This window comes from Rhinatrema bivittatum, chromosome 4 (genome assembly GCF_901001135.1).
Source record: "Rhinatrema bivittatum chromosome 4, aRhiBiv1.1, whole genome shotgun sequence".
In the NCBI taxonomy this organism is placed as follows: domain Eukaryota; kingdom Metazoa; phylum Chordata; class Amphibia; order Gymnophiona; family Rhinatrematidae; genus Rhinatrema; species Rhinatrema bivittatum.
Window position 1 is genome coordinate 335,702,050 of NC_042618.1, and position 15,840 is coordinate 335,717,889.

General features: G+C 46.2%; 1 protein-coding gene across 6 annotated transcripts in view; it reads left to right on the forward strand.

The window, feature by feature from the left end:
• MXRA7 (matrix remodeling associated 7) overlaps nt 1–15,840 on the forward strand; it is a 113,265-nt gene that overhangs the window by 89,541 nt on the left and 7,884 nt on the right. The gene's annotated exons all lie outside the window — the stretch shown is intronic.

A 15,840-nucleotide genomic window follows, 5' to 3' on the forward strand; every position in this document is an offset into this window, starting at 1 on the left:
TTGGGGGGGGGGGGAGGAAGAGTGTGATTGGGGATTCTCTAATCCCGAGGGGCCTCGTCCGGTAGCCAGGGAACTCTCTGAACTGTGTCTTCTGGTTCTCTAGTATTATCGAGATCAAAGAGACGTCTGCTTCTTCTCTTTCATTAGGGTCAGGGGAAGATTGAGGGTGCCCTTCAGCCGGATAGTCTAGGGAGGAGATGAGAGTTCCCTGATCCTGACAGGAGGATGGCACAGGAGGAGGCTGTCCCTCTGAACCTCTCTTCTGCCTGGCAGGATCATTAGTGATGGTGTTGGATAGCGAGGATTGTCTGTCTATAGGGGGGAGGGGATGGGCTGAGGAATAAGAAAGTTCAAAGGGTCACCCTCCTGTCTGCAGCAGAATTGACTCAAGATTCAGGACATTTTTCAACAAAATCAGGGAAAATTAATTTGATTAAATGAAGTCACTGTAGAATAAACATAAGGTGATACTTCTTTACCCAACTTCCTGCTAGTCTGCGGACTCCACACCCTTATCACAGCATCACAGTCCGGTTTAAAAAACTGTCGAGGTTTTGGAAGCTGGCTTCCCCGAAGGGTTGTCTCATTCATCTCATTGCACCCGTGCATGCTCCTGGCACCCGCACGCGCCCCTGGGCCCGCTGCCAGCACCCGCCCCCTCTCCGCACCCCGTGCACGCTGCCAGCACCCGCACCCCTCCCCTGTGCACGCTGCCAGCACCCACACCCCTCTCCCTTGCTTTGCATGTGAGGCATCTTGTTCCTTTTTGCAGCAGATCCCTTCCTGTCCAGCATGACAGCTCTGCAGGCACCTGCTTCAGGCCTGGTAAGTTTGCTTCTCCTCTTTCTGCAGCAAAGGTGATTGCAAGGTGCGGGCTTACGGGTGGAAGGAGGAGCCAGCTCTTGACTTCAGAATGAAGTTGAATAGACAGATGATGCATCCAAAGAGGAGAAATCCAGCAGACTCCTACTTTTTGTATGCCAGCATGCAGAGAATACTGTTGACCTGCAAAAAAAAAGAAAAAAGAAAAGAAGTTGAAAGCAAATTAGTTAGGGATGACACCTTTTCACAAGGTTAACGCATAGGTGTCTGAATGGAATGGACCACAAGGACCGTGGCAGGGCAGGATACGTTTTCCACAGTGTCTGATAATTGCCCCGGCAGGGGGACAGTTGGGCAGTGGGAGCGTGCATGGTTTCGACGTTCTTATTCATGCCCATGTGTTTTTTCACAGCAGGGATGCAAAACAACAACCCAGGAGCAGGAGTGTCTGCGGCCTGCATGGTGCCACTACAGGCCACTGCTGCTGCAGCCTCCAACTCCGAGGCCCCAAGGCCCTCCTCTGTCTTCTGCCAATGTCCAGTGACTGCCGCAGGAGCCTCAGGCTCAGTGAGATTCCCACCACGATATTCTGCTACAGCCTCGTGAACATTTAGAACAGGGGTAGACAACTCCAGTCCTTGGGTGCCGAAAGTCAGTCGGGTTTTCAAGATATTCACGCTGATATACATTTCCATGTACCACCTCCATGGCATCTCATGCATAATCATTGTGGATTTCCTGAAAAGCAACTGGCTTGCAGCACGTGAGGAGCAGATATCCACAGAGAATATGCATGAGACGCATTTGCATGCCATGGAAGTGTTGCATGCAGATGCATCTGATGAATATTCACTGTGGATATTTTGAGAAACAATAAACTAACTTGCAGCATTCAAGGACTGGACTTATCTATCTTGGACTTAGAAGACGTTAACTCGATTATTTGGAATGGGATGCTGGTCAGACTAAGAGCCCAGGTTTGGGGAGAAGGGGCACAGAGAGGGAGGGTGGCAGAGGGAGTAGGGGGGAAGAGGTGCGGGGCCAGTAGGAGAGAATGTTTGCTGCCCCCAGATTAACAAATGTTTAAAGATGCAAGCTTTTGGGACTATTGCAATCTCTTCATTTGGGTAATGTGGACTTTGACTAAGGCGGGGACCATAATGGACGTCTCTACCCAAATATTTTGTGGATTTTCTTTTAACTATTTTTATCTAGTGATTATTACATTTTGGCTTTTTCTGCCTTCCACCCCAACACACGTTATCACTCCAAACAGCCAAGCCTTAGTTACAAGTTAAGGTAGAGTGTGAGTTTTATCCTCCCTCTGAGCTTTGTACTTCCCCCCACTGGGAATCCTGGCTGGAGAATTTTCCTCCTCATACGCTTGTTGCCTTTTTTTCTCTAACTCCCCCCTCCCCCGTCTCTGTGTCCACAAAGAGAATGGAAATGTTCTCTACAGGGTTCTACTTTTATGGAACTAGGAAAGACGGACACGCCCAGTAGAAAGGCTGCATGAAGATTTTGGGGCATACGATCCTAAAACAAATGGTGGCACTGGTGGTATCTCAAAGCACCAGGGCTATCTGTAAAAGCTTGGACAAGAGAATCTCAAATGCTGTTCCACTGAAGTTGCTTCCATTAAATAAGGGGGAAAGCTGTACATTCTGAATCCTGTGACCGACCCAAACTTATAAAATACCTTTGAATGGAATTGTCATTTTACTTTCAAATCTCTAACCTAGCAGATGCATTCAAGATCCTTTTTTATTTCAGCAGTTACATTTCACCCTAAAGCAGGGTGGGATACAGTACATTTCATAAAGGTATAAATCCCTTCTCAAAGAGCTTACAGTCTAAGCAGATAGCTGAAGCAACAGAAGACAGGGTGATTTGCCCAAGATCACAAGGAGAGATGGTGGAAGAAGTGGGATTTGAACCAAGGTCTCCTGGTTCAAATTGGCCTTAATGTTCACATTAAGGCCAATGGTGCTCAAACTGCAAGCTATCCAGACTTCAGTCTACACTGCCCCAACTTCCAGAGTTCCCTGCCCTCCTTACAGCAGAGCAGGACCAGAACATGCGCACCTCAAAATCCTTTACTATAAATTTACTACCTATTTGATACAGAAGGAATTTAATTCAAAACAAGTCAATAAGGTGGGTAACTAACAAGTTATAAGTAGATTAATTGTAATGTTTTGAGGGTCACTAACAGACAAATATAAAATAGATCAATAGACTAAAAGTACATTATATAAGCTTTACATCCTTACTCCCTTAGAAATTTCTAATTCAATAAATCAACAAAATTAAGGTACAGATAGTAGTCCAGCAGCGAAAGGGAGGCTATCCAATCTTTTGCACTGAGTGCCACATGTATGATGATCTGCCAGTTGACGAGATGATGTATGTACTTTTCCACGCTCAAGACTTTAGAACAATCTTGCAAGCAATAATCTTTTCTAAACTAGATTATTGCAACTCATTACTACTAGGCCTCCCAGCTTCTTATACCAAACCCCTTCAAATGGTTCAGAACTCTGCAGCCAGAGTGCTTACAAATTCCAGGAAAATTGACCACATCTCCCCCATCCTCAAAAACCTCCATTGGTTACCTATCCACTATAGAATCATGTACAAATCCATCAACATCATATACAAGACCATTAACCAACACACACAACTCGATCTACAAATACCACTTAAAAAATACACTTCCGCCAGACCCATCAGGGAATACTACAAAGAGTCACTCCAAATTCCAAATGCCAAAACCTTCCAACATAAATCCTTGAGTCTCAGAGCCTTCTCTTCAGCAGGTCCATCTCTTTGGAACTCTATCCCACCGGATTTGAGACAGGAACCATGCTCTCTAACATTTAGAAAAAGACTAAAAACTTGGCTTTTCAAAAAAGCATTTCCAAGCCTTGAATAAAACCTCCACTCTTCAACACAAACTCGCATGCAATAACTGGATCTAAATAAGAATCCAACTACCATAAACTTACGCACATCATTACCTGCGGAGTTTTATCATATTATTATCATTCACTACTGTGTCATATTTATTCTCTTGGTTACTTATTTTACCGTTTCATATTTATGTACTGTCCCATTTATTAATCACACCAAAAAAACCCACACACACCAACGGTGTATTCCAGTACACACCAATGTAAACAATCCAAAAACAACAAGTGTCCTGGTACTAAATTTTAAATAGCACCTAATACGCCAAACTACTTATGTATGACCCTCTATTCACGGGCAGACATTGTCAGTACTGCTCGTTTTGCATAGGGGTCACTAAACCTTTAATCAAATATAATTTTTTGTTGATTTTCAAAAATTTTTAAGCAATTGCAATCGAGAATAAAAAACGGATACTTATCCGCACTCGGAACCCAAACCCGACATGGCCATGTTTCGGACTTCTGTCCTGCTTCAGGGGAAAATATTCAAAAAGCCAATTCAGGTGGTAGAAAACATCTTCTTCTTTTGGCGAATTTACTCCGGCGAATTTACTCAGCGGGGTGAAATGCAGCCCGCGTTGACAAACAGGATAGGCACGGAGTAAATTCGCCGAAAGAAGAAGATGTTTTCTACCACCTGAATTGGCTTTTTGAATATTTTCCCCTGAAGCAGGACAGAAGTCCGAAACATGGCCATGTCGGGTTTGGGTTCCGAGTGCGGATAAGTATCCGTTTTTTATTCTCGATTGCAATTGCTTAAAAATTTTTGAAAATCAACAAAAAATTATATTTGATTAAAGGTTTAGTGACCCCTATGCAAAACGAGCAGTACTGACAATGTCTGCCCGTGAATAGAGGGTCATACATAAGTAGTTTGGCGTATTAGGTGCTATTTAAAATTTAGTACCAGGACACTTGTTGTTTTTGGTCTGTCCCATTTATTCACATAGGCTTATTTATTCACTCCGCTATACTACTACACTAATTGGCTGAAATGTAAATATTGCATTGTTCAATCTCTCCCCTCTTCCAGCTCCAAGTTAATTTTCCCTGTTTTATTGTTTTATTGTAACTTTCTCACCCTTCAATTGATTCTCTGTATTTAAAGTTCACAGTTCTATTGGGAATATTGTTATCACGTTACCTTATGCTTTTCACACATTGTTAATTGTAAACCGGGTTGATGTGATGCCAGTCATGAAACTCGGTATAACAAAAACAATAAATAAATAAATAAATAAATAAATAAATGTGTGCAATTGGTGCAAAGAGCTACTAGCCCTCAGAGAATGAGTGAGTTCTGAAGGCTAGGGAGGCAGATCTGGGGGAATTCATAGAGTTATATAGAGGAGACTTTCAGAGGACATAGTAGGGCAGTCTCACCTCCAATCTTGCAGCCCTTGTGCTGCCTTGGAGGGAAAGCATCACCTTGGAGAAGCAGAAAGCAATCCTGTAGCTAGGACCTGCCTTCAAGGTGATGTAGTACCCTCTTGCACCAGGATATGACTCCAGGGGCACATGCCTAGGAGGGAAGGATTAGGATAGCCGTTATAGTGAGTGAGCCGATCATTAGAAATGTAGATAGCTGGAGGACGTGAGGATCCCTCAGTAACTTACCTGCCTGGTGCAAAGATGGTGGACCTTACGCGTCACAGATAGGATTTTAGACTCATGTACAAGTTGAGAAATTAAAGTCTTAAAATTCATCTTAAAACTCAGGATTGCCTTATCTACGAGTCAATGCTAGTTTCCTACTACCCCCCCACCCCCATGGTAATTATTTTATTATAATGGCTATCCCAGGTCTGTTCACCCACGGGCTGAAGATGCAATTGAAGTAGCAAGAAAGAGGCCGGTGGCAGTAGAACAGCTTCTTCCTCGCAACCCCCCCCCCCCCCCCCCCGGATCCCTTAACTCACCCGCTGCTGTCCTTAATCAGCAGGACGACGGGAATTGCAGCTGCTCAGGCGCGTTCTCCCTCCTCCCCTGCCAGAGCCTGACTGGCGTGCTTAGAATCACGTGGCTCAAAGCGCAACACTGGGACACCGCAGTGTATGTACGGTAGTGCTAGGGAGGAGCCGGCTGTCTTGGTACATGTGAATACCAATGACATAGGAAAGTGCAGGAGGGAGGTTCTGGAAGACAAATTTAGGATTTTAAAGTAGAAAAGTGACAACCAGGACCTCCAGGGTAACATTCTCAGAAATGCTCCCCGTTCCACATGCAGGACCCCCCAGAGGCAGGCAGACCTCCAGAGTCTCGAGGCGTGAATAAGACAATGGTGCAGGGAAGAGGGTTTTAGGTTTGTCAAGAACTGGGCTTCATTCTGGGGAAGGGGACTTTCCAAAAGGACGGGCTCCTCCTTAACCAGAATGGAACCAGGCTGCTGGCACTAACCTTTAAAAAGGAGATAGTGCAGCTTTCAAACTAGATGATGAGGGAAAGCCAACAGTCACTCAGAAGCACATGGTTTTGGAATGATGTATCCTTGAAGGTATTAAGAGTACAGGGACATATAGCATCCCAGTAGAGAGGTTGCAATATATGCTAAAGTAAACCAGGTGCCTCTAAGTAAAGATCAGATAGAGCAGAAAGATTCCAAATTACTTCTGTCAACCGATAAGCAGATTGTTAATTGAAACAAAAAACATACTTTGAAATGTCTGTACACAAATGCTGGAAGTCTAAAAAAATAAGATGAGAGAGTTACAGTGTATAGCACTGAATGAAGAGGCAGATATAACTGGCATCTCAGAGACCTGGTGGAAGGAGGATATCCAATGGGACACTGTGATACCAGGGTACAAATTATATTGAAATGATAGGATGGATCAAATTGGTAGAGGGGTGGCACTATATGTTAAAGAGAGCATTGAGTCAAACAGGATAAAAGCTCTGCAGGTAACAAAATGCAATGTTGAATCTTTATGGATAAAATTTCTAGATGAAAAGGGGAATAAAATAGCAGTGGGGGTGTATTACCATCCACCTGGCCAGAATGAACTAACAGGCAATGAAATGCTAAAAGAAATTAGGGAAGTTAAACAAATCAACAGCGCATTAATAATGGTGATTTCAATTGCCCCAGTATTGACTGGGTGAATGTCACATCAGGACAGGCTAGAGAGGTAAAGTTCTTGAATTAACTAAATGGCTGCTTCATTGAGCAGCTGGTGCAAGAACCAACGAGAGGGGAAATTATTTTAGACCTAATCTTAATGGAACACAGGATTCAGTGCGAGAGGTAACAGTGTTGGAGCAACTTGGCAACAGTGATCACCATACAATCAAATTTGACTTAATAACTGAAGGAAGAACACTAAAGTAATCTACTGCAATATTATTTATCTTTCAAAAGGCCGACTAAGATAAAATGAGGAAAATGGTTAGGAAAAAACGCGCGGGCGTCCATGATGCACGCAGTTTATAAAATCCACTACATGTGCGCACGTGCGCCTGATTTTATATCAGCGTGCACGTGTGTGCGAATGCCGACTCGCTCAAGGGGAGGGATTTCAGTAGATGCGCGCAGCGACGCAATAGGCCCTTTCCCCATTTCCCTCCCAGTCTGCTCCAATAAAGGAGCGGACTGGGAGGGAACTTTCCTAAATGTCCTAGCTAAACTGCCTCCCTTTTCCCTATCTGCTCCAGCCCTTAAAACCCTGCTAACTAACCTAATGTTTTTTGTTTTATTACTTACCTGCTCTCCGGAGCGGCAGTAACTTGTGTGTGCCGGTTGGCTCCTGGCATGCGCTTCAGCAGGACAGTGCCCGATGGCTCTGCCCCCGGTCCACCCCCTTTTTCTTCAAGACATTCCTCGGCAGGTAGTGGGAGATGCGGGCGTTGCCCGGCCAAGCACGTTATCTGCCGGTATAGACGTGCGAAGGCCTTTTAAAATTAGGCCTTTAGGCTTTATGCTACTGGTATTCCAAATGTAAACCCCCTCTTCATCAGGGATCACCCTTCAGCAAGCACAGGGGTGGTGAGCGACCCTTCTGCAGCCCTGGAACAAACACCAGGATTCAGCACAGCAAAAGTTGGGAGGTCAAAGGAGGAGACTTGAATTAACCAGGAAAACAGAAGAGGCCCACAACTCCAGGGTTGTTCCAAAGCAAAAACATTCACTCCTCTTCAAGTCCCTGTTCAGGTGCCACTTTTGTAACACCATCCTTCCCCCCCCCCCCCCTTCATAGGGGGGTCACCTTTGGCAAGTGCAAAGGTGGTGAGTGACCCTTCTGCAGACCCGGAACAAACACCAGGATTCAGTCGAGTAAGAACCAACAAAAGATGGGAGGCCCAAGAAGAGACTTGCACTAAACCAGGAAAGCAAAACAGTTTTGTTGGTTCCAAAACAAAACAGAATTTATAACAAGCTCCAAAAATACTCAAAATTAAAATGGGAAAACACAGACCAAGCAGAGAAAAAAAAAGCAAAAAGGCAACTCAGCCTCTAAACAGCTTGGGCTCTGTAGAATCTTTCTTCAAATCAGTTCTCTCTTTTCAGTTAACCGAAGAACTCTGGGCTAAAACTTTCAGATGCTCAGAAATATTCATTACATCTTCAGCCCTGGGCTTCCCCAGACAGGATAAGCACCCCTTCCTTCTTGGAGTCCTTGTTCTTCTGGCTGGCTCTTAGTTACTGCTAGCAAGAACCGCTTCTCAACTTCTCCGGCCCCTGCTTCTCAACTCAGATCTCAGCTCTCCAAACTCTGGAACCTTTAGCCAAGGAATCCCTAAAACCTCCTCCTTCTCCTGCTTTTGCTCTGCCACTCCCCGGTGCCTCATGGAAGCACTGAAACACATCCAAAAATCCCATCCCCTGAGGGGGCAGGCTCCTCCCACCAGCCCAGAAAGTTTACCCTCGCTTCATAGAACCTTTCATGATCTTCCTCTGATAGAAAAATCTACATCTTGACAAAATTCCTTTCTAGTGAACCCAGGGCAGAGTCATACTCACCCCCCCCTTGAAGACAACAAAAAACAAGGGGGAACTGTAAGGGAAACCATTTTTTTTTCACACACATCACAATGTATTACAGATAGAAACATGGATGAAACACATTCACATTTAAGGTCAACAAGCTTCTCAATCCATGGATGCTGCTCTCTGAGCGGTATCTTCTCAATAATTTCTGTGGCCTGCATGGAATTGCACCTAGGATTAGAAATGTTAGGTGAAGTGCTGCCACCTGCTAAGTGGTTAACACAATACAAATAACAGTTAACAATATCACATCAGCACAGTGAGCCTCATGAGAGAGCTCATAAATCAGTACAAAACACTATTATCTTGTGCCCTCCATCCTGCCACCTGAATCCAGCATCCCAGGGGAACAGGAGGGATGCAAAAACCACCTATAGGATCTTGGCAATAGATGCACTCAAAGCCATCAGTAAATCCCTTCACATTGTAAAATTCATCCTCTAGTTACACCAGAGTCTAGGGAAAAACCACTTTTCTCTACACTCAGCAAGCATCTCTAAATGTGGAGAAGATGCACATAGCCACCTGTAAAATATCTGGGATAAAGAAATTACTACGCCTGGGTATTGTATCTGGGGGAGAAACACCTTCACAGTGTTTACTTACGTTTCTGGTTAGAGGCCAGGTGCTTCATCACGTAAGTTTCCTATATTGGAAACAAACTCCACAAAAGAACCCGAAAAAAAATTCACAGTAGTAGGAGGTGCTGTCTTTCTGTGGCACATGTACTGCCCTCGGTTCTCAATGTCTAGCATGACCGCCTAGACAGAGAAACCTTTACTCCAGCTACAGACAGATAAACTCAGTTCTTGGTTACCAAAAACATTTATTTGAATGAAGAACATTTCAACACTCAAAGTGGATGAAAAGGTCCCAAGAGTAGCCACACAGATTGAAGAGACTGATACAGATGTAATAAGTTTTCTCTGAAAGCTAACAGTAGCTGTGGGTTAATAGTAAAAAAAAAAAAAAAAAAAGAGGTAAAAAGAAGATGCTTCTCAGAGCTTGAAAGAGGATGAAAACAAGCTGTTAGCCTGCCAAGAGCCTTCCTTCCAACTGAAAGTCTCTGCAGGGAGTAAATTGTTCCAGGCATTCCTAGGGTCAAAGACCAATAGGAAGAGGAGAAAGGCATAGAGAGAGAGAGTGCAAACAGGAAGTTCAGAAACATTCAAACAGCAACTAGCAATAACCAATCAGGGTAGGGATCTTAAAAATCCTGCAGAGAATCTAAATTGTGCGATATCACAAGATGACACTGGGTGGCAGCATAATAAAGAAACACATACACTGTGGAGAGAGAACAGCACACTTGCCAGGGGGAAAATGCAATTACTCAAATAGCATCAAAGAGAGGAGAATGAGGAAGAAGAATGCTTTGGAACTTAAAAAATTTTTTTAAAGATTTTTATTTTTGTGTCAAACTTAAAAACGTTTAACTGAAGTTTCCTGAAGAATCTTCAGGTCTTCTAGTTCTCTTGGCAGAGGAGGTAATCTGCTTCAGGGAGCTGGTTCCCCACAAGTGCAAGACAAAAGTCCAAAAGAAGAAGGCATCATCAGGAAATTGATAGCTTCTCAGCACCTGCAAGAAAGAACAAGACAGACAGCACAACAGAGAGAAAAATTCTTTGTACTGATGTCTTGATTTACTGGATAATACAGGAACAAGATTGACGTCCATGATGGTAACAGCTTTCTTCAGCAGCAGTACCACAATGGACTCAGACTGGCCACTATCCCAGAAGATGATGATATACTGAAATGTCTGGAACTGCTCCAGCACAGAAGACTCTGTTCCTCTGGACACAGTCATGTGTAGGCAAACAGTGCTGGATGCAAGGCTGCAAGCTGAAACACAGAAGGAAGGAAACTGTGGATCCAGTCCAGGTCTTCCAGGTCTCTTTCCTCCATCTTCAGCTCTTCAAGAACTGCTGCAGCCATGGCAGAGGTGCAGGGCTTAACTTTCCTGTCCAACTGCCATACTCCTCCTCCCTTGGATACCCAAATTCACCAATGCCTAAGGCCCCCCGATCAGATTTCCTCTGGGCACTCAGATGCGGCAGCAGCTCTTCTCACCAACTTTCTGCTCCAGCAGAGCATTTCCCAGTTCTCACCCTTTCTCTGCTGCAAGGACATCTGGCAAGGCTCCACACCATGGCAGCTCTTCTTGGGCTCCCACTGCCAGGTCCTTTGGTGGGATCAACAGTGGCAGCAGCAATAGTCCTGCACTCCTGGCTAGCTCCACCGCGGTGATGTCATCAAATGGCGCACCAGCTCCAGGCGCCTGCTCTGGACCTCCTTCTATACCTGACCTCCCAGCTGCCAAGCTCAATTGAGCCCCCCAGCCCCTTCCGGGCCCTGCTGCTTTCCTGCACTCAAGAGACTGCATCTAGAAACAGCAGCCCTGCAGCAGCAGGAGGAACCCTTGGTAGCCATGAACATTGGCAGCAGCTCCTCTCTGCTGGCTCCCGTGGCCAATTCCAGCAGCAGGCCTGGCAGCAACATTAGCAGTGTAGGCACTCATCTGCTGCAACAGTGACAGCAGCAGCTGGCAGCTCCCATGCTGCTGCAGCAATAGCCACCTCACGTGTACAGGCCTCCTAGTGTCGGAGACATCTGCCAGCATTAGGGTACAGAAAGCTCCTGCTTCCCTACACTCTCTGTCTCCCAAGCTGTTTGAGGAGGCTTCCTCATGGCCTTGCAGCACAGCACATCCACAGCTACAGGCCGCCTCCACTCCCAGGACCTCCTCTCCTCCGTCTGACATGGGGATCTTCAGAGGCTCTCGCACCAGGAATGTCACTTACCTCTGCTCCCTGGTAATTAACCACAAGCTTTTTCCTCTTCTCCACATCCCCTCAGGGACATACAAGGGCCATCTTAGCCCATTATAGTCTAAGCAAAATGGAGTTTCTATCCCGTCCTGCTATGCCAGTCCCGGTCAGTCAATACCAGTGGGTTTTGTCCCCTTTACCCGCAGATGGAGGTAGAGCACACTGAATTCTGTGATCTCTTCGCGGCTACTTTTCTAGGTGGTGCAACACAGAGAAAGCCAGTATTTTCTGTCTTCAGCAGATGGTGGGCAGCAGAATTGAGATTGGCAAGGCACTATTTTTTTTTTTTTGGGGCATTTGCATCCTTGCCTTAAGATTCCAGCGTTGAAGGGGTTCTTCTTCCCCACCCCTCCTCCCGCCCCGAGGCTCTGCCAAAAAGAACTGTGCAGGAAAGGCACGGTAAGGCAGGAGGAGCATCCTGCTGAAGCAGCGTTAGGCTGATCACTGCGGAGGCTTGGGGCCTAATCCTGGGCAGTGCAGACAGCGTGCTGTACGTTTTTGGCTGTGAAGGGAAGTATATATTGGGGGGGGGTGCGGGGGAATTAACTTTGCTCATTGGGTATGGAGCAGCCCGATTGCAGTCGCCATTGTGGCGCGGGTGGCTGCTGGTGCTCTGTGACCGACGTGCGTGGGAGCGGATGAGGTCCCAGATGAATGTTCTAGGTCGGCTGCGTTGCTGGCAACTCTTATCTGCGACAGAGAAGTCGTATGGGCCTAATGCTTGGCCGGGTCCCAATCACAAGGAGGTTTTTGGCGGGCCCGTTTTGGCAGGAGTGGCCGCCATTTTGCTGTCTTTTCCCGCGGGGATCCTGGAGTCCCTGTACCGCTTGGCCAGCTCCAACTTGGATGTGGATCTACTTCCGGCTCTGGTATCTGTTAAAACTCCACCTCAGGTCTCTAGAAATCAGGCAAGAGATTTTCAGAACTTTAGCCTGAATTTTTCTGTTTTCTGCACTTTCTGTGCCATTCAGAAGCCTGGGGATAAGAACAAGTCTCCTACAGGAGGTGCTGCAGTTCCTTCTGGAGCTGTCATGCCAGTGAAGCATCTGAAAAGTTCAATGGTGTTCTCTCCTATGGCTAGGAGAAGAGCCCCAGTAGGATCCGGATTCAGGGAGCTGTGCGACCCTGGAGGAGGGCAAGCTGCCCCCCGAACTGGAGGACTCAATTTATTCCTCTCTTTCGGAAGAAAGAGATGGCAACCTTGATTGATTGGCTCGGCTCCTGCCTCCGGATTGAGGATTCTAAAGAGGACATGGCTCCTGTTTGAGACCCCATTATCAAAGGATTCTGTAAATCCTCCAAGCCTTTCCCATTGCATTCTGAGAGGAGATGTTCCTATCAGAGTGGGAATTTCCAGAGAGCAGGCTGTGAGGGGTTTGGAACTTTTTCTAAATTTGTACTCAATTTCCCCTGAGGCAATGCAATGTTTGTTTCAGCTTCCTTAGGTATATGTACCGGCTACTGTGGTTACCAGGTAAACTACAATTCCCATGGAGGCAGTACTTCATTCAAAGATCCGCAGGACAGGATGATAGAGCTTCCTTTGAAACATTTTTACCTCTTCTTCCTTAGTAGTTCAGGTGTTCATCTGTGATTGCCTTGTAATTCAGGCGCTCTTTCACTGGATTCAGCAATTCCTGGAAACTGAAGATGCAGCACAAATGAAGTCTGCGACGGCCTTTATGATGGACACCCTGTATGATCTCCTGCGTATTTCCTCCAGATCAGTAGCTTCTGCAGTTGTAGTCAGGAGACTTCTTTAGCTTCGCAACTGGGTGTCTGATTCTTGGTTGAAGTTGCATCTCGGTAAGCTCCCTTTTAAGGGGAAGCTTCTTTCCAGGAAGGATTTGGAGCTTTTGGTAAAACATTTGGAGGACCCCCCAAGGCACAGACGCTCTCTGAGGACAAGGTAGTGGCCCACTTCTAGACTTTAGGTGATTATAGACTAGGCAAGTTTTCAGAGTCTTACTCTTTTCTAGGGATGTGAATCGTGTCCTCGATCGTCTTAACGATCGATTTCGGCTGGGAGGGGGAGGGAATCGTATTGTTGCCGTTTGGGGGGGTAAAATATCGTGAAAAATCGTGAAAAATCTAAAAATCTAAAAATCGGCACATTAAAACCCCCTAAAACCCACCCCCGACCCTTTAAATTAAATCCCCCACCCTCCCGAACCCCCCCCAAATGACTTAAATAACCTGCGGGTCCAGCGGCGGTCCGGAATGGCAGCGGTCCGGAACGGGCTCCTGCTCCTGAATCTTGTTGTCTTCAGCCGGCGCCATTTTCCAAAATGGCGCCGAAAAATGGCGGCGGCCATAGACGAACACGATTGGACGGCAGGAGGTCCTTCCGGACCCCTGCTGGACTTTTGGCAAGTCTCGTGGGGGTCAGGAGGCCCCCCACAAGCTGGCCAAAAGTTCCTGGAGGTCCAGCGGGGGTCAGGGAGCGATTTCCCGCCGCGAATCGTTTTCGTACGGAAAATGGCGCCGGCAGGAGATCGACTGCAGGAGGTCGTTCAGCGAGGGTTCCGGCGCCTCGCTGAACAACCTCCTGCAGTCGATCTGCCGGCGCCATTTTCCGTACAAAAACGATTCGCGGCGGGAAATCGCTCCCTGACCCCCGCTGGACCTCCAGGAACTTTTGGCCAGCTTGTGGGGGGCCTCCTGACCCCCACGAGACTTGCCAAAAGTCCAGCGGGGGTCCGGAAGGACCTCCTGCCGTCCAATCGTGTTCGTCTATGGCCGCCGCCATTTTTCGGCGCCATTTTGGAAAATGGCGCCGGCTGAAGACAACAAGATTCAGGAGCAGGAGCCCGTTCCGGACCGCTGCCGTTCCGGACCGCCGCTGGACCCGCAGGTTATTTAACTCATTTGGGGGGGGTTCGGGAGGGTGGGGGATTTAATTTAAAGGGTCGGGGGTGGGTTTTAGGGGGTTTTAGTGTGCCGGCTCACGATTCTAACGATTTATAACGATAAATCGTTAGAATCTCTATTGTATTGTGTTCCATAACGGTTTAAGACGATATTAAAATTATCGGACGATAATTTTAATCGTCCTAAAACGATTCACATCCCTACTCTTTTCCTGGCTCTCAGGGTGCAAGAGGTAGGGGTCACTTAGTTTGTGGTTTCCACAAGCTAAACCTGGACTTGGCAGCCCCTTCCACAACCATTCGATCTTTTCAATGAAAGCCAGCGAGTCTACTCTTTGCTGCTCCCAGTCGGCAGCTGCCTGTGGAATTTTTAATGGGAATGGACTCAAATAAATAACTTCGGACCTCTTTCCGATGCCTTTATGATATCGCCCTGTAGTTCAGCCATTTAATTAAAGAGCAGTTCGTGAAACTCTGATCCGGCCTAGGTTGTTTAGGGCCACGGTGCTGGTTTTCCTTTCAGAGCAGGACCAAGGTCTTTATTCTATCTATTTTGTAATCCACAAGAAGGATGGTTCTTACATATCCATTCTCAATCTCAAAGGGGTGAACAAAAATCTCTGGGTCTCTCATTTCTGGATGGAAACACTGTACTTTCTTCTGGCAGCAGTCCAGAGGGGAGAGTGCCTTTCTTCTCTGGACCTCTTGGAGACTTATCTTCATATTCCTACCTGGCAGGAGGCTCAACGATATCTCCATTTTTGTGTCACGCAGGAGCACTTTCAATTCCAAGCACTCCCATTTGGGTTAGCAACTGATCTGAGAATGTTCATGAAGGTTATGGTGGTCATGGCAGTTTTTTTGCATCAGGAAGGCATTTTGGTACATCCTTATTTGGGCAATTGATTAGCCAGGGCAAAATCCTATTAGGAAGAAATTCAGGCTTCTGCCAGAGTGGTCCAAATTTTACAAGGCTTGGGCTGGGTTATATATATATATATATATATATATATATATATATATATATATATATATATATATAGTTATCAATAATGCCAAGAGCAAACTTACTCCTTCCCAGTTCCTTGAGTATCTGAAGGCACACTTTGATACTCAGGAGGATAATGTGTTCTTGACTGTGGAAAGGGAAAACAAGCTGATTTCTCAGGTCAGGAGTTTTGGGACTATCTGCTACTGCTTGGGACAATGGCAGCATTCCTAGATCAGGTCCTCTCTCCTCTCTTGCTGGTCCCCTCACTTTCAGGATTATGAGATCTGTCTTGCCCTGCCTCTGTTAGTGAGGGACAGTCTTCTCTGTTGGTTTTTTCCTCAAAATCGTTTGCAGGGCATAAGCATGACAA